We start from the raw sequence: 17,184 nt of genomic DNA on the forward strand, positions 1-17,184 counted from the left end.
TTGCAGATTTGTTACGTATTTAGAATATTGGTGAATTAGAAAAAGGAAAACAGAAACTGACACCGAAGTGATTTGAACACGCAACCTTCTGATCTGGAGTCAGACGCGCTACCATTGCGCCACGGAGTCAACTGTGCTAAGCAAATGGAAAACAGAAACTGACCACGACGTGATTTGAAAACGCAACCTTCTGATCTGGAGTGCGAAGCGCTACAATTCCCCCACGGAGTCAACTGTGGTTAGCATTTTAAAAATCTTTTTATCTGACGCGCTACCATTGCGCCACGGAGTCAACCGTGCTAAGCATTTTGCAGATTTGTTACGTATTTAGAATATTGGTGAATTAGAAAAAGGAAAACAGAAACTGACACCGAAGTGATTTGAACACGCAACCTTCTGATCTGGAGTCAGACGCGCTACCATTGCGCCACGGAGTCAACAGTGCTAAGCATGTTGCATGTTTGTTACCAATTCAGAATTTTGGTGAATTAGAAAATCGAAAACAGAAACTGACCACGACGTGATTTGAAAACGCAACCTTCTGATCTGGAGTGAGAAGCGCTACCAATGCGCCACGGAGTCAACGGTGGTTACCATTTTAAAAATATTTTTGTCTGCTCAGAATTTGGATGAGCATAGAAAAAGGAAAATAGAAACTGACCCCGACGTGATTTGAACACGCAAACTTCTGATCTGGAGTCAGACGCGCTACCATTGCGCCACGGAGCCAACTGTGCTAAGCATTTTGCAGATTTGTTACGTATTTAGAATTTTGGTGAATTGGAAAAAGGAAAACAGAAACTGACCCCGACGTGATTTGAACACGCAACCTTCTGATCTGGAGTCAGACGCGGTACCATTGCGCCACGGAGTCACCCCTGCTAAGCATGTTGCAATTTTGTTACCTTTTCAGAATTTTTGAGATTTAGAAAATCGAAAACAGAAACTGACCCCGACTTGATTTGAAAACGCAACCTTCTGATCTGGAGTGAGAATCGCTACCATTGCCCCACTGAGTCAACTGTGGTTAGCATTTTAAAAATCTTTTTCTCTGACGCGCTACCATTGCGCCACGGAGTCAACCGTGCTAAGCATGTTGCAGATTTGTTACGTATTTAGAATATTGGTGAATTAGAAAAACGAAAACAGAAACTGACCCCGACGTGATTTGAACACGCAACCTTCTGATCTGGAGTAAGACGCGCTACCATTGCGACACGGAGTCAACAGTGATAAGCATGTTGCATGTTTGTTACCAATTCAGAATTTTGTTGAATTAGAAAATCGAAAACAAAAACTGACCACGACGTGATTTGAAAACGCAACCTTCTGATCTGGAGTGAGAAGCGCTACCATTGCCCCACGGAGTAAACTGTGGTTAGCATTTAAAAAATCTTTTTATCTGACGCGCTACCATTGCGCCACGGAGTCAACCGTGCTAAGCATGTTGCAGATTTGTTACGTATTTAGAATATTGGTGAATTAGAAAAAGGAAAACAGGAACTGACCCCGACGTGATTTGAACACGCAACCTTCTGATCTGGAGTCAGACTCGCTACCATTGCGCCACGGAGTCAACAGTGCTAAGCATGTTGCATGTTTGTTACCAATTTAGAATTTTGGTGAATTAAAAAATCGAAAACAAAAACTGACCACGACGTGATTTGAAAACGCAACCTTCTGATCTGGAGTGAGAAGCGCTACCATTGCGCCACGGAGTCAACGGTGGTTACCATTTTAACAATATTTTTATCTGCTCAGAATTTGGATGAGCATAGAAAAAGGAAAAAAGAAACTGACCCCAACGTGATTTGAACACGCAACCTTCTGATCTGGAGTCAGACGCGCTACCATTGCCCCACGGAGTCACCCCTGCTAAGCATGTTGCAATTTTGTTACCTTTTTAGAATTTTTGTGATTTAGAAAATCGAAAACAGAAACTGACCCCGACGTGATTTGAAAACGCAACCTTCTGATCTGGAGTCAGACGCGGTACCATTGCGCCACGGAGTCACCCCTGCTAAGCATGTTGCAATTTTGTTACCTTTTCAGAATTTTGGTGATTTAGAAAATCGAAAACAGAAACTGACCCCGACGTGATTTGAAAACGCAACCTTCTGATCTGGAGTGAGAATCGCTACCATTGCCCCACTGAGTCAACTGTGGTTAGCATTTTAAAAATATTTTTATCTGACGCGCTACTATTGCGCCACGGAGTCAACCGTGCTAAGCATGTTGCAGATTTGTTACGTATTTAGAATTTTGGTGAATTAGAAAAACGAAAACAGAAACTGACCCCGACGTGATTTGAACACGCAACCTTCTGATCTGGAGTCAGACGCGCTACCATTGCGCCACGGAGTCAACTGTGCTAAGCAAATCGAAAACAGGAACTGACCACGACGTGATTTGAAAACGCAACCTTCTGATCTGGAGTGCGAAGCGCTACAATTGCCCCAAGAAGTCAACTGTGGTTAGCATTTAAAAAATCTTTTTATCTGCTCAGAATTTGGATGAGCATAGAAAAAGGAAACTGACCCCGACGTGATTTGAAAACGCAACCTTCTGATCAGGAGTGAGAATCGCTACCATTTCCCCACTGAGTCAACTGTGGTTAGCATTTTAAAAATCTTTTTCTCTGACGCGCTACCATTGCGCCACGGAGTCAACCGTGCTAAGCATGTTGCAGATTTGTTACGTATTTAGAATATTGGTGAATTAGAAAAAGGAAAACAGAAACTGACCACGACGTGATTTGAACACGCAACCTTCTGATCTGGAGTAAGACGCGCTACCATTGCGACACGGAGTCAACAGTGATAAGCATGTTGCATGTTTGTTACCAATTCAGAATTTTGTTGAATTAGAAAATCGAAAACAAAAACTGACCACGACGTGATTTGAAAACGCAACCTTCTGATCTGGAGTGAGAAGCGCTACCATTGCCCCACGGAGTAAACTGTGGTTAGCATTTAAAAAATCTTTTTATCTGACGCGCTACCATTGCGCCACGGAGTCAACCGTGCTAAGCATGTTGCAGATTTGTTACGTATTTAGAATATTGGTGAATTAGAAAAAGGAAAACAGGAACTGACCCCGACGTGATTTGAACACGCAACCTTCTGATCTGGAGTCAGACTCGCTACCATTGCGCCACGGAGTCAACAGTGCTAAGCATGTTGCATGTTTGTTACCAATTTAGAATTTTGGTGAATTAAAAAATCGAAAACAAAAACTGACCACGACGTGATTTGAAAACGCAACCTTCTGATCTGGAGTGAGAAGCGCTACCATTGCGCCACGGAGTCAACGGTGGTTACCATTTTAACAATATTTTTATCTGCTCAGAATTTGGATGAGCATAGAAAAAGGAAAAAAGAAACTGACCCCAACGTGATTTGAACACGCAACCTTCTGATCTGGAGTCAGACGCGCTACCATTGCGCCACGGAGTCACCCCTGCTAACCATGTTGCAATTTTGTTACCTTTTCAGAATTTTGGCGATTTAGAAAATCGAAAACAGAAACTTACCCCGACGTGATTTGAACACGCAACCTTCTGATCTGGAGTCAGACGCGCTACCATTGCCCCACGGAGTCACCCCTGCTAAGCATGTTGCAATTTTGTTACCTTTTTAGAATTTTTGTGATTTAGAAAATCGAAAACAGAAACTGACCCCGACGTGATTTGAAAACGCAACCTTCTGATCTGGAGTGAGAAGCGCTACCATTGCGCCACGGAGTCAACGGTGGTTACCATTTTAAAAATATTTTTATCTGCTCAGAATTTGGATGAGCATAGAAAAAGGAAAACAGAAACTGACCCGACGTGATTTGAACACGCAACCTTCTGATCTGGAGTCAGACGCGGTACCATTGCCCCACGGAGTCACCCCTGCTAAAGCATGTTGCAATTTTGTTACCTTTTCAGAATTTTTGTGATTTAGAAAATCGAAAACAGAAACTGACCCCGACGTGATTTGAAAACGCAACCTTCTGATCTTGAGTCAGACGCGGTACCATTGCGCCACGGAGTCAACCCTGCTAAGCATGTTGCAGATTTGTTACGTATTTAGAATATTGGTGAATTAGAAAAAGGAAAACAGAAACTGACCCCGACGTGATTTGAACACGCAACCTTCTGATCTGGAGTCAGACGCGCTACCATTGCGCCACGGAGTCAACAGTGCTAAGCATGTTGCATGTTTGTTACCAATTCAGAATTTTGGTGAATTAGAAAATCGAAAACAAAAACTGACCACGACGTGATTTGAAAACGCAACCTTCTGATCTGGAGTGAGAAGCGCTACCATTGCGCCACGGAGTCAACGGTGGTTTCAATTTTAAAAATATTTTTATCTGCTCAGAATTTGGATGAGCATAGAAAAAGGAAAATAGAAACTGACCCCGACGTGATTTGAACACGCAACCTTCTGATCTGGAGTCAGACGCGCTACCATTGCGCCACGGAGTCACCCCTGCTAAGCATGTTGCAATTTTGTTACCTTTTCAGAATTTTGGTGATTTAGAAAATCGAAAACAGAAACTTCCCCCGACGTGATTTGAACACGCAACCTTCTGATCTGGAGTCAGACGCGGTACCATTGCCCCACGGAGTCACCCCTGCTAAGCATGTTGCAATTTTGTTACCTTTTCAGAATTTTTGTGATTTAGAAAATCGAAAACAGAAACTGACCCCGACGTGATTTGAAAACGCAACCTTCTGATCTGGAGTCAGACGCGGTACCATTGCGCCACGGAGTCACCCCTGCTAAGCATGTTGCAATTTTGTTACCTTTTCAGAATTTTGGTGATTTAGAAAATCGAAAACAGAAACTGACCCCGACGTGATTTGAGAATGCAGCATTTTGATCTGGAGTGAGAAGCGCTACCATTGCCCCTAGGAGTAAACTGTGGTTAGCATTTTAAAAATCTTTTTATCTGACGCGCTACCATTGCGCCACGGAGTCAACCGTGCTAAGCATGTTGCAGATTTGTTACGTATTTAGATTATTGGTGAATTAGAAAATCGAAAACAGAAACTTACCCCGACGTGATTTGAAAACACAACCTTCTGATCTGAAGTGAGAAGCGCTACCATTGCGCCAGGGAGTCAACGGTGGTTACCATTTTAAAAATATATTTATCTGCTCAGAATTTTGATGAGAATAGAAAAAGGAAAATAGAAACTAACACCGACGTGATTTGAACACGCAACCTTCTGATCTGGAGTCAGACGCGCTACCATTGCGCCACGGAGTCAACTGTGCTAAGCATTTTGCAGATTTGTTACGTATTTAGAATTTTGGTGAATTGGAAAAAAGAAAACAGAAACTTACCCCGACGTGATTTGAACACGCAACCTTCTGATCTGGAGTCAGACGCGGTACCATTGCGCCACGGAGTCACCCCTGCTAAGCATGTTGCAATTTTGTTACCTTTTCAGAATTTTTTTGATTTAGAAAATCGAAAACAGAAACAGACCCCGACGTGATTTGAAAACGCAACCTTCTGATCTGGAGTGAGAATCGCTACCATTGCCCCACGGAGTAAACTGTGGTTAGCATTTTAAAAATATTTTTATCTGACGCGCTACCATTGCGCCACGGAGTCAACCGTGCTAAGCATGTTGCAGATTTGTTACGTATTTAGAATTTTGGTGAATTAGAAAAAAGAAAACAGAAACTGACCCCGACGTGATTTGAACACGCAACCTTCTGATCTGGAGTCAGACGCGCTACCATTGCGCCACGGAGTCAACTGTGCTAAGCAAATCGAAAACAGAAACTGACCACGACGTGATTTGAAAACGCAACCTTCTGATTGGGAGTGCAAAGCGCTACAATTGCCACACGGAGTCAACTGTGGTTAGCATTTTAAAAATCTTTTTATCTGCTCAGAATGTGGATGAGCATAGAAAAAGGAAACTGACCCCGACGTGATTTGAAAACGCAACCTTCTGATCTGGAGTGAGAATCGCTACCATTGCCCCACTGAGTCAACTGTGGTTAGCATTTTAAAAATCTTTTTATCTGACGCACTACCATTTCGCCACGGAGTCAACTGTGCTAAGCATTTTGCAGATTTGTTACGTATTTAGAATTTTGGTGAATTGGAAAAAAGAAAACAGAAAATGACCCCGACGTGATTTGAACACGCAACCTTCTGATCTGGAGTCAGACGCGCTACCATTGCGCCACGGAGTCAACTGTGCTAAGCAAATCGAAAACAGGAACTGACCACGACGTGATTTGAACACGCAACCTTCTGATCTGGAGTCAGACGCGGTACCATTGCCCCACGGAGTCACCCCTGCTAAGCATGTTGCAATTTTGTTACCTTTTCAGAATTTTTGTGATTTAGAAAATCGAAAACAGAAACTGACCCCGACGTGATTTGAAAACGCAACCTTCTGATCTGGAGTCAGACGCGGTACCATTGCGCCACGGAGTCACCCCTGCTAAGCATGTTGCAATTTTGTTACCTTTTCAGAATTTTGGTGATTTAGAAAATCGAAAACAGAAACTGACCCCGACGTGATTTGAGAATGCAGCATTTTGATCTGGAGTGAGAAGCGCTACCATTGCCCCACGGAGTAAACTGTGGTTAGCATTTTAAAAATCTTTTTATCTGACGCGCTACCATTGCGCCACGGAGTCAACCGTGCTAAGCATGTTGCAGATTTGTTACGTATTTAGATTATTGGTGAATTAGAAAATCGAAAACAGAAACTTACCCCGACGTGATTTGAAAACACAACCTTCTGATCTGAAGTGAGAAGCGCTACCATTGCGCCAGGGAGTCAACGGTGGTTACCATTTTAAAAATATATTTATCTGCTCAGAATTTTGATGAGAATAGAAAAAGGAAAATAGAAACTAACACCGACGTGATTTGAACACGCAACCTTCTGATCTGGAGTCAGACGCGCTACCATTGCGCCACGGAGTCAACTGTGCTAAGCATTTTGCAGATTTGTTACGTATTTAGAATTTTGGTGAATTGGAAAAAAGAAAACAGAAACTTACCCCGACGTGATTTGAACACGCAACCTTCTGATCTGGAGTCAGACGCGGTACCATTGCGCCACGGAGTCACCCCTGCTAAGCATGTTGCAATTTTGTTACCTTTTCAGAATTTTTTTGATTTAGAAAATCGAAAACAGAAACAGACCACGACGTGATTTGAAAACGCAACCTTCTGATCTGGAGTGCGAAGCGCTACAATTTTCCCACGAAGTCAACTGTGGTTAGCATTTAAAAAATCTTTTTATCTGCTCAGAATTTGGATGAGCATAGAAAAAGGAAACTGACCCCGACGTGATTTGAAAACGCAACCTTCTGATCTGGAGTGAGAATCGCTACCATTTCCCCACTGAGTCAACTGTGGTTAGCATTTTAAAAATCTTTTTCTCTGACGCGCTACCATTGCGCCACGGAGTCAACCGTGCTAAGAATTTTGCTGATTTGTTATGTATTTAGAATTTTGGTGAATTAGAAAAAGAAAAAAAAAAGAAACTGACCCGGTCGTGATATGAACAGGCAACCTTCTGATCTGGAGTCAGACGCGCTACCATTGGGCCACAGAGTCAACCGTGCTAAGCATGTTGCAGATTTGTTACGTATTTTAGCATATTGGTGAATTAGAAAAAGGAAAACAGAAACTGACCCGGACGTGATTTGAACACGCAACCTTCTGATCTGGAGTGAGAATCGCTACCATTGCCCCACGGAGTAAACTGTGGTTAGCATTTAAAAAATCTTTTTATCTGACGCGCTACCATTGTGCCACGGAGTCAACCGTGCTAAGCATGTTGCAGATGTGTTACGTATTTAGAATATTGGTGAATTAGAAAAAGGAAAACAGAAACTGACCCCGACGTGATTTGAACAATCAACCTTCTGATCTGGAGTCAGACGCGCTACCATTGCGCCACGGAGTCAACAGTGCTAAGCATGTTGCATGTTTGTTACCAATTTAGAATTTTGGTGAATTAAAAAATCGAAAACAAAAACTGACCACGACGTGATTTGAAAACGCAACCTTCTGATCTGGAGTGAGAAGCGCTACCATTGCGCCACGGAGTCAACGGTGGTTACCATTTTAAAAATATTTTTATCTGCTCAGAATTTGGATGAGCATAGAAAAAGGAAAAAAGAAACTGACCCCAACGTGATTTGAACACGCAACCTTCTGATCTGGAGTCAGAGGCGCTACTATTGCGCCACGGAGTCAACAGTGCTAAGCATGTTGCATGTTTGTTACCAATTCAGAATTTTGGTGAATTAGAAAATCGAAAACAAAAACTGACCACGACGTGATTTGAAAACGCAACCTTCTGATCTGGAGTGAGAAGCGCTACCATTGCGCCACGGAGTCTACGGTGGTTTCCATTTTAAAAATATTTTTATCTGCTCAGAATTTGGATGAGCATAGAAAAAGGAAAATAGAAACTGACCCCGACGTGATTTGAACACGCAACCTTCTGATCTGGAGTCAGACGCGCTACCATTGCGCCACGGAGTCACCCCTGCTAAGCATGTTGCAATTTTGTTACCTTTTCAGAATTTTGGTGATTTAGAAAATCGAAAACAGAAACTTCCCCCGACGTGATTTGAAAACGCAACCTTCTGATCTGGAGTCAGACGCGGTACCATTGCGCCACGGAGTCACCCCTGCTAAGCATGTGGCAATTTTGTTACCTTTTCAGAATTTTGGTGATTTAGAAAATAGAAAACAGAAACTGACCCCGACGTGATTTGAAAACGCAACCTTCTGATCTGGAGTCAGACGCGGTACCATTGCGCCACGGAGTCACCCCTGCTAAGCATGTGGCAATTTTGTTACCTTTTCAGAATTTTGGTGATTTAGAAAATAGAAAACAGAAACTGACCCCGACGTGATTTGAGAATGCAACCTTTTGATCTGGAGTGAGAAGCGCTACCATTGCCCCACGGAGTAAACTGTGGTTAGCATTTTAAAAATATTTTTATCTGCTCAGAATTTGGATGAGAATAGAAAAAGGAAAATAGAAACTGACTCCGACGTGATTTGAACACGCAACCTTCTGATCTGGAGTCAGACGCGCTACCATTGCGCCACGGAGTCAACTGTGCTAAGCATTTTGCAGATTTGTTACGTATTTAGATTATTGGTGAATTAGAAAATCGAAAACAGAAACTGACCCCGACGTGATTTGAAAACACAACCTTCTGATCTGAAGTGAGAAGCGCTACCATTGTGCCACGGAGTCAACGGTGGTTAGCATTTTAAAAATCTTTTTATCTGCTCAGAATGTGGATGAGCATAGAAAAAGGAAACTGACCCCGACGTGATTTGAAAACGCAACCTTCTGATCTGGAGTGAGAATCGCTACCATTGCCCCACTGAGTCAACTGTGGTTAGCATTTTAAAAATCTTTTTATCTGACGCACTACCATTGCGCCACGGAGTCAACTGTGCTAAGCATTTTGCAGATTTGTTACGTATTTAGAATTTTGGTGAATTGGAAAAAAGAAAACAGAAACTGACCCCGACGTGATTTGAACACGCAACCTTCTGATCTGGAGTCAGACGCGCTGCCATTGCGCCACGGAGTCAACTGTGCTAAGCAAATCGAAAACAGGAACTGACCACGACGTGATTTGAAAACGCAACCTTCTGATCTGGAGTGCGAAGCGCTATAATTGCCCCACGGAGTCAACTGTGGTTAGCATTTTAAAAATCTTTTTATCTGCTTAGAATGTGGATGAGCATAGAAAAAGGAAACTGACCACCACGTGATTTGAAAACGCAACCTTCTGATCTGGAGTGAGAATCGCTACCATTGCCCCACTGGGTCAACTGTGGTTAGCATTTTAAAAATCTTTTTATCTGACGCGCTACCATTGCGCCACGGAGTCAACCGTGCTAAGCATGTTGCAGATTTGTTACGTATTTAGATTATTGGTGAATTAGAAAATCGAAAACAGAAACTGACCCCGACGTGATTTGAAAACACAACCTTCTGATCTGGAGTGAGAAGCGCTACCATTGCGCCACGGAGTCAACGGTGGTTACCATTTTAAAAATATTTTTATCTGACGCGCTACCATTGCGCCACGGGCTCAACAGTGCTAAGCATGTTGCAGATCCGTTACGTATTTAGAATTTTGGTGAATTAGAAAAACGAAAACAGAAACTGACCCCGACGTGATTTGAACACGCAACCTTCTGATCTGGAGTCAGACGCGCTACCATTGCGCCACGGAGTCAACTGTGCTAAGCAAATCGAAAACAGAAACTGACCACGACGTGATTTGAAAACGCAACCTTCTGATTGGGAGTGAGAATCGCTACCATTGCCCCACTGGGTCAACTGTGGTTAGCATTTTAAAAATATTTTTATCTGACGCGCTACCATTGCGCCACGGAGTCAACCGTGCTAAGCATGTTGCAGATTTGTTACGTATTTAGAATTTTGGTGAATTAGAAAAAGAAAAAAAAAAGAAACTGACCCGGTCATGATTTGAAAACACAACCTTCTGATCTGAAGTGAGAAGCGCTACCATTGCGCCACGGAGTCAACGGTGGTTACCATTTTAAAAATATATTTATCTGCTCAGAATTTTGATGAGAATAGAAAAAGGAAAATAGAAACTAACACCGACGTGATTTGAACACGCAACCTTCTGATCTGGAGTCAGACGCGCTACCATTGCGCCACGGAGTCAACTGTGCTAAGCATTTTGCAGATTTGTTACGTATTTAGAATTTTGGTGAATTGGAAAAAAGAAAACAGAAACTTACCCCGACGTGATTTGAACACGCAACCTTCTGATCTGGAGTCAGACGCGGTACCATTGCGCCACGGAGTCACCCCTGCTAAGCATGTTGCAATTTTGTTACCTTTTCAGAATTTTTTTGATTTAGAAAATCGAAAACAGAAACAGACCCCGACGTGATTTGAAAACGCAACCTTCTGATCTGGAGTGAGAATCGCTACCATTGCCCCACGGAGTAAACTGTGGTTAGCATCTTAAAAATATTTTTATCTGACGCGCTACCATTGCGCCACGGAGTCAACCGTGCTAAGCATGTTGCAGATTTGTTACGTATTTAGAATTTTGGTGAATTAGAAAAACGAAAACAGAAACTGACCCCGACGTGATTTGAACACGCAACCTTCTGATCTGGAGTCAGACGCGCTACCATTGCGCCACGGAGTCAACTGTGCTAAGCAAATCGAAAACAGAAACTGACCACGACGTGATTTGAAAACGCAACCTTCTGATTGGGAGTGCGAAGCGCTACAATTGCCACACGGAGTCAACTGTTGTTAGCATTTTAAAAATCTTTTTATCTGCTCAGAATGTGGATGAGCATAGAAAAAAGAAACTGACCCCGACGTGATTTGAAAACGCAACCTTCTGATCTGGAGTGAGAATCGCTACCATTGCCCCACGGAGTAAACTGTGGTTAGCATTTTAAAAATATTTTTATCTGACGCGCTACCATTGCGCCACGGAGTCAACTGTGCTAAGCATTTTGCAGATTTGTTACGTATTTAGAATTTTGGTGAATTGGAAAAAAGAAAACAGAAAATGACCCCGACGTGATTTGAACACGCAACCTTCTGATCTGGAGTCAGACGCGCTACCATTGCGCCACGGAGTCAACTGTGCTAAGCAAATCGAAAACAGGAACTGACCACGACGTGATTTGAAAACGCAACCTTCTGATCTGGAGTGCGAAGCGCTACAATTGCCCCACGAAGTCAACTGTGGTTATCATTTTAAAAATCTTTTTTCTCTGACGCGCTACCATTGCGCCACGGAGTCAACCGTGCTAAGCATTTTGCAGATTTGTTATGTATTTAGAATTTTGGTGAATTAGAAAAAGAAAAAAAAAATAAACTGACCCGGTCATGATTTGAACACGCAACCTTCTGATCTGGAGACAGACGCGCTACCATTGCGCCACGGAGTAAACCGTGCTAAGCATTTTGCAGATTTGTTACGTATTTAGAATATTGGTGAATTAGAAAAAGGAAAACAGAAACTGACCCGGACGTGATTTGAACACGCAACCTTTTAATCTGGAGTGAGAATCGCTACCATTGCCCCACGGAGTAAACTGTGGTTAGCATTTAAAAAATATTTTTATCTGACGCGCTACCATTGCGCCACGGAGTCAACCGTGCTAAGCATGTTGCAGATTTGTTACGTATTTAGAATATTGGTGAATTAGAAAAAGGAAAACAGAAACTGACCCCAACGTGATTTGAACACGCAACCTTCTGATCTGGAGTCAGACGCGCTACCATTGCGCCACGGAGTCAACTGTGCTAAGCAAATCGAAAACAGAAACTGACCACGACGTGATTTGAAAACGCAACCTTTTGATTGGGAGTGCGAAGCGCTACAATTGCCCAACGAAGTCAACTGTGGTTAGCATTTAAAAAATCTTTTTATCTGCTCAGAATTTGGATGAGCATAGAAAAAGGAAACTGACCCCGACGTGATTTGAACACGCAACCTTCTGATCTGGAGTGAGAATCGCTACCATTGCGCCACGGAGTCAACTGTGCTAAGCATTTGGCAGATTTGTTACGTATTTAGAATTTTGGTGAATTGGAAAAAAGAAAACAGAAACTTACCCCGACGTGATTTGAACACGCAACCTTCTGATCTGGAGTCAGACGCGGTACCATTGCGCCAAGGAGTCACCCCTGCTAAGCATGTTGCAATTTTGTTACCTTTTCAGAATTTTTTTGATTTAGAAAATCGAAAACAGAAACTGACCCCGACGTGATTTGAAAACGCAACCTTCTGATCTGGAGTGAGAATCGCTAACATTGCTCCACTGAGTCAACTGTGGTTAGCATTTTAAAAATATTTTTATCTGACGCGCTACCATTGCGCCACGGAGTCAACCGTGCTAAGCATGTTGCAGATTTGTTACGTATTTAGAATTTTGGTGAATTAGAAAAACGAAAACAGAAACTGACCCCGACGTGATTTGAACACGCAACCTTCTGATCTGGAGTCAGACGCGCTACCATTGCGCCACGGAGTCAACTGTGCTAAGCAAATCGAAAACAGAAACTGACCCCGACGTGATTTGAAAACGCAACCTTCTGATCTGGAGTGAGAATCGCCACCATTTCCCCACTGAGTCAACTGTGGTTAGCATTTTAAAAATATTTTTCTCTGACGCGCTACCATTGCGCCACAGAGTCAACCGTGCTAAGCATGTTGCAGATTTGTTACGTATTTTAGCATATTGGTGAATTAGAAAAAGGAAAACAGAAACTGACCCGGACGTGATTTGAACACGCAACCTTCTGATCTGGAGTGAGAATCGCTACCTTTGCCCCACGGAGTAAACTGTGGTTAGCATTTAAAAAATCTTTTTATCTGACGCGCTACCATTGCGCCACGGAGTCAACCGTGCTAAGCATGTTGCAGATTTGTTACGTATTTAGAATATTGGTGAATTAGAAAAAGGAAAACAGAAACTGACCCCGACGTGATTTGAACACGCAACCTTCTGATCTGGAGTCAGACGCGCTACCATTGCGCCACGGAGTCAACAGTGCTAAGCATGTTGCATGTTTGTTACCAATTCAGAATTTTGGTGAATTAAAAAATCGAAAACAAAAACTGACCACTACGTGATTTGAAAACGCAACCTTCTGATCTGGAGTGAGAAGCGCTACCATTGCGCCACGGAGTCAACGGTGGTTACCATTTTAAAAATATTTTTATCTGCTCAGAATTTGGATGAGCATAGAAAAAGGAAAATAGAAACTGACCCCGACGTGATTTGAACACGCAACCTTCTGATCTGGAGTCAGACGCGCTACCATTGCGCCAAGGAGTCAACCCTGCTAAGCATTTTGCAATTTTGTTACCTTTTCAGAATTTTGGTGATTTAGAAAATCGAAAACAGAAACTTACCCCGACGTGATTTGAAAACGCAACCTTCTGATCTGGAGTCAGACGCGGTACCATTGCGCCACGGAGTCACCCCTGCTAAGCATGTTGCAATTTTGTTACCTTTTCAGAATTTTTGTGATTTAGAAAATCGAAAACAGAAACTGACCCCGACGTGATTTGAAAACGCAACCTTCTGATCTGGAGTCAGACGCGGTACCATTGCGCCACGGAGTCACCCCTGCTAAGCATGTTGCAATTTTGTTACCTTTTCAGAATTTTGGTGATTAAGAAAATCGAAAACAGAAACTGACCCCGGCGTGATTTGAAAACGCAACCTTCTGATCTGGAGTGAGAATCGCTACCATTGCCCCACTGAGTCAACTGTGGTTAGCATTGTAAAAATATTTTTATCTGACGCGCTACTATTGCGCCACGGAGTCAACAGTGCTAAGCATGTTGCAGATTTGTTACGTATTTAGAATTTTGGTGAATTAGAAAAACGAAAAGAGAAACTGACCCCGACGTGATTTGAAGACGCAACCTTCTGATCTGGAGTCAGACGCGCTACCATTGCGCCACGGAGTCACATGTGCTAATCAAATCGAAAACAGGAACTGACCACGACGTGATTTGAAAACGCAACCTTCTGATCTGGAGTGCGAAGCGCTACAATTTTCCCACGAAGTCAACTGTGGTTAGCATTTAAAAAATCTTTTTATCTGCTCAGAATTTGGATGAGCATAGAAAAAGGAAACTGACCCCGACGTGATTTGAAAACGCAACCTTCTGATCTGGAGTGAGAATCGCTACCATTTCCCCACTGAGTCAACTGTGGTTAGCATTTTAAAAATCTTTTTCTCTGACGCGCTACCATTGCGCCACGGAGTCAACCGTGCTAAGAATTTTGCAGATTTGTTATGTATTTAGAATTTTGGTGAATTAGAAAAAGAAAAAAAAAAGAAACTGACCCGGTCGTGATATGAACAGGCAACCTTCTGATCTGGAGTCAGACGCGCTACCATTGGGCCACAGAGTCAACCGTGCTAAGCATGTTGCAGATTTGTTACGTATTTTAGCATATTGGTGAATTAGAAAAAGGAAAACAGAAACTGACCCGGACGTGATTTGAACACGCAACCTTCTGATCTGGAGTTAGAATCGCTACCATTGCCCCACGGAGTAAACTGTGGTTAGCATTTAAAAAATCTTTTTATCTGACGCGCTACCATTGTGCCACGGAGTCAACCGTGCTAAGCATGTTGCAGATGTGTTACGTATTTAGAATATTGGTGAATTAGAAAAAGGAAATCAGAAACTGACCCCGACGTGATTTGAACACGCAACCTTCTGATCTAAAGTCAGACGCGCTACCATTGCGCCACGGAGTCAACAGTGCTAAGAATGTTGCATGTTTGTTACCAATTTAGAATTTTGGTGAATTAAAAAATCGAAAACAAAAACTGACCACGACGTGATTTGAAAACGCAACCTTCTGATCTGGAGTGAGAAGCGCTACCATTGCGCTACGGAGTCAACGGTGGTTACCATTTTAAAAATATTTTTATCTGCTCAGAATTTGGATGAGCATAGAAAAAGGAAAAAAGAAACTGACCCCAACGTGATTTGAACACGCAACCTTCTGATCTGGAGTCAGAGGCGCTACTATTGCGCCACGGAGTCAACAGTGCTAAGCATGTTGCATGTTTGTTACCAATTCAGAATTTTGGTGAATTAGAAAATCGAAAACAAAAACTGACCACGACGTGATTTGAAAACGCAACCTTCTGATCTGGAGTGAGAAGCGCTACCATTGCGCCACGGAGTCTACGGTGGTTTCCATTTTAAAAATATTTTTATCTGCTCAGAATTTGGATGAGCATAGAAAAAGGAAAATAGAAACTGACCCCGACGTGATTTGAACACGCAACCTTCTGATCTGGAGTCAGACGCGCTACCATTGCGCCACGGAGTCACCCCTGCTAAGCATGTTGCAATTTTGTTACCTTTTCAGAATTTTGGTGATTTAGAAAATCGAAAACAGAAACTTCCCCCGACGTGATTTGAACACGCACCCTTCTGATCTGGAGTCAGACGCGGTACCATTGCACCACGGAGTCACCCCTGCTAAGCATGTTGCAATTTTGTTACCTTTTCAGAATTTTTGTGATTTAGAAAATCGAAAACAAAAACTGACCCCGACGTGATTTGAAAACGCAACCTTCTGATCTGGAGTCAGACGCGGTACCATTGCGCCACGGAGTCACCCCTGCTAAGCATGTGGCAATTTTGTTACCTTTTCAGAATTTTGGTGATTTAGAAAATAGAAAACAGAAACTGACCCCGACGTGATTTGAGAATGCAACCTTTTGATCTGGAGTGAGAAGCGCTACCATTGCCCCACGGAGTAAACTGTGGTTAGCATTTTAAAAATATTTTTATCTGCTCAGAATTTGGATGAGAATAGAAAAAGGAAAATAGAAACTGACACCGACGTGATTTGAACACGCAACCTTCTGATCTGGAGTCAGACGCGCTACCATTGCGCCACGGAGTCAACTGTGCTAAGCATTTTGCAGATTTGTTACGTATTTAGATTATTGGTGAATTAGAAAATCGAAAACAGAAACTGACCCCGACGTGATTTGAAAACACAACCTTCTGATCTGAAGTGAGAAGCGCTACCATTGTGCCACGGAGTCAACGGTGGTTACCATTTTAAAAATATTTTTATCTGCTCAGAATTTGGATGAGAATAGAAAAAGGAAAATAGAAACTGACACCGACGTGATTTGAACACGCAACCTTCTGATCTGGAGTCAGACGCGCTACCATTGCGCCACGGAGTCAACTGTGCTAAGCATTTTGCAGATTTGTTACGTATTTAGAATTTTGGTGAATTGGAAAAAAGAAAACAGAAACTTACCCCGACGTGATTTGAACACGCAACCTTCTGATCTGGAGTCAGACGCGGTACCATTGCGCCACGGAGTCACCCCTGCTAAGCATGTTGCAATTTTGTTACCTTTTCAGAATTTTTTTGATTTAGAAAATCGAAAACAGAAACTGACCCCGACGTGATTTGAAAACGCAACCTTCTGATCTGGAGTTAGAATCGCTACCATTGCCCCACTGAGTCAACTGTGGTTAGCATTTTAAAAATATTTTTATCTGACGCGCTACCATTGCGCCACGGAGTCAACCGTGCTAAGCATGTTGCAGATTTGTTACGTATTTAGAATTTTGGTGAATTAGAAAAACGAAAACA

At 42.7% G+C, this 17,184-nt stretch overlaps 28 non-coding genes across 28 annotated transcripts; all 28 read right to left on the bottom strand.

The window, feature by feature from the left end:
- Nucleotides 1-657: 657 nt before the first annotated feature.
- On the bottom strand, nucleotides 658-729 carry Trnaw-cca. The gene has a single exon. It is a non-coding gene; the product is annotated as a tRNA-Trp (tRNA).
- Nucleotides 730-802: 73 nt separating this feature from the next.
- Nucleotides 803-874, bottom strand: Trnaw-cca. The gene has a single exon. It is a non-coding gene; the product is annotated as a tRNA-Trp (tRNA).
- A 630-nt stretch (nucleotides 875-1,504) lies between these two features.
- On the bottom strand, nucleotides 1,505-1,576 carry Trnaw-cca. The gene has a single exon. It is a non-coding gene; the product is annotated as a tRNA-Trp (tRNA).
- Nucleotides 1,577-2,292: 716 nt separating this feature from the next.
- Nucleotides 2,293-2,364, bottom strand: Trnaw-cca. The gene has a single exon. It is a non-coding gene; the product is annotated as a tRNA-Trp (tRNA).
- Nucleotides 2,365-3,091: 727 nt separating this feature from the next.
- Trnaw-cca lies at nucleotides 3,092-3,163 on the bottom strand. Its single transcript has one exon. It is a non-coding gene; the product is annotated as a tRNA-Trp (tRNA).
- A 220-nt stretch (nucleotides 3,164-3,383) lies between these two features.
- Trnaw-cca lies at nucleotides 3,384-3,455 on the bottom strand. Its single transcript has one exon. It is a non-coding gene; the product is annotated as a tRNA-Trp (tRNA).
- A 510-nt stretch (nucleotides 3,456-3,965) lies between these two features.
- On the bottom strand, nucleotides 3,966-4,037 carry Trnal-caa. Its single transcript has one exon. It is a non-coding gene; the product is annotated as a tRNA-Leu (tRNA).
- Nucleotides 4,038-4,110: 73 nt separating this feature from the next.
- On the bottom strand, nucleotides 4,111-4,182 carry Trnaw-cca. Its single transcript has one exon. It is a non-coding gene; the product is annotated as a tRNA-Trp (tRNA).
- Nucleotides 4,183-4,402: 220 nt separating this feature from the next.
- On the bottom strand, nucleotides 4,403-4,474 carry Trnaw-cca. Its single transcript has one exon. It is a non-coding gene; the product is annotated as a tRNA-Trp (tRNA).
- A 716-nt stretch (nucleotides 4,475-5,190) lies between these two features.
- Trnaw-cca lies at nucleotides 5,191-5,262 on the bottom strand. Its single transcript has one exon. It is a non-coding gene; the product is annotated as a tRNA-Trp (tRNA).
- Nucleotides 5,263-5,686: 424 nt separating this feature from the next.
- Trnaw-cca lies at nucleotides 5,687-5,758 on the bottom strand. The gene has a single exon. It is a non-coding gene; the product is annotated as a tRNA-Trp (tRNA).
- A 376-nt stretch (nucleotides 5,759-6,134) lies between these two features.
- On the bottom strand, nucleotides 6,135-6,206 carry Trnaw-cca. Its single transcript has one exon. It is a non-coding gene; the product is annotated as a tRNA-Trp (tRNA).
- A 673-nt stretch (nucleotides 6,207-6,879) lies between these two features.
- Trnaw-cca lies at nucleotides 6,880-6,951 on the bottom strand. The gene has a single exon. It is a non-coding gene; the product is annotated as a tRNA-Trp (tRNA).
- Nucleotides 6,952-8,454: 1,503 nt separating this feature from the next.
- Nucleotides 8,455-8,526, bottom strand: Trnaw-cca. The gene has a single exon. It is a non-coding gene; the product is annotated as a tRNA-Trp (tRNA).
- Nucleotides 8,527-9,036: 510 nt separating this feature from the next.
- Nucleotides 9,037-9,108, bottom strand: Trnaw-cca. The gene has a single exon. It is a non-coding gene; the product is annotated as a tRNA-Trp (tRNA).
- A 419-nt stretch (nucleotides 9,109-9,527) lies between these two features.
- Trnaw-cca lies at nucleotides 9,528-9,599 on the bottom strand. The gene has a single exon. It is a non-coding gene; the product is annotated as a tRNA-Trp (tRNA).
- Nucleotides 9,600-10,181: 582 nt separating this feature from the next.
- Trnaw-cca lies at nucleotides 10,182-10,253 on the bottom strand. Its single transcript has one exon. It is a non-coding gene; the product is annotated as a tRNA-Trp (tRNA).
- Nucleotides 10,254-10,639: 386 nt separating this feature from the next.
- On the bottom strand, nucleotides 10,640-10,711 carry Trnaw-cca. Its single transcript has one exon. It is a non-coding gene; the product is annotated as a tRNA-Trp (tRNA).
- A 424-nt stretch (nucleotides 10,712-11,135) lies between these two features.
- Trnaw-cca lies at nucleotides 11,136-11,207 on the bottom strand. Its single transcript has one exon. It is a non-coding gene; the product is annotated as a tRNA-Trp (tRNA).
- Nucleotides 11,208-11,583: 376 nt separating this feature from the next.
- On the bottom strand, nucleotides 11,584-11,655 carry Trnaw-cca. Its single transcript has one exon. It is a non-coding gene; the product is annotated as a tRNA-Trp (tRNA).
- Nucleotides 11,656-12,246: 591 nt separating this feature from the next.
- Trnaw-cca lies at nucleotides 12,247-12,318 on the bottom strand. The gene has a single exon. It is a non-coding gene; the product is annotated as a tRNA-Trp (tRNA).
- A 666-nt stretch (nucleotides 12,319-12,984) lies between these two features.
- On the bottom strand, nucleotides 12,985-13,056 carry Trnaw-cca. The gene has a single exon. It is a non-coding gene; the product is annotated as a tRNA-Trp (tRNA).
- A 443-nt stretch (nucleotides 13,057-13,499) lies between these two features.
- Trnaw-cca lies at nucleotides 13,500-13,571 on the bottom strand. The gene has a single exon. It is a non-coding gene; the product is annotated as a tRNA-Trp (tRNA).
- Nucleotides 13,572-13,791: 220 nt separating this feature from the next.
- Trnaw-cca lies at nucleotides 13,792-13,863 on the bottom strand. Its single transcript has one exon. It is a non-coding gene; the product is annotated as a tRNA-Trp (tRNA).
- A 569-nt stretch (nucleotides 13,864-14,432) lies between these two features.
- Nucleotides 14,433-14,504, bottom strand: Trnaw-cca. Its single transcript has one exon. It is a non-coding gene; the product is annotated as a tRNA-Trp (tRNA).
- Nucleotides 14,505-15,819: 1,315 nt separating this feature from the next.
- Trnaw-cca lies at nucleotides 15,820-15,891 on the bottom strand. The gene has a single exon. It is a non-coding gene; the product is annotated as a tRNA-Trp (tRNA).
- Nucleotides 15,892-16,401: 510 nt separating this feature from the next.
- On the bottom strand, nucleotides 16,402-16,473 carry Trnaw-cca. The gene has a single exon. It is a non-coding gene; the product is annotated as a tRNA-Trp (tRNA).
- A 220-nt stretch (nucleotides 16,474-16,693) lies between these two features.
- Trnaw-cca lies at nucleotides 16,694-16,765 on the bottom strand. Its single transcript has one exon. It is a non-coding gene; the product is annotated as a tRNA-Trp (tRNA).
- Between the last annotated feature and the right edge of the window lie 419 nt (nucleotides 16,766-17,184).

The sequence above is a fragment of the Nematostella vectensis genome, chromosome 11, assembly GCF_932526225.1.
Source record: "Nematostella vectensis chromosome 11, jaNemVect1.1, whole genome shotgun sequence".
Lineage (NCBI taxonomy): Eukaryota > Metazoa > Cnidaria > Anthozoa > Actiniaria > Edwardsiidae > Nematostella > Nematostella vectensis.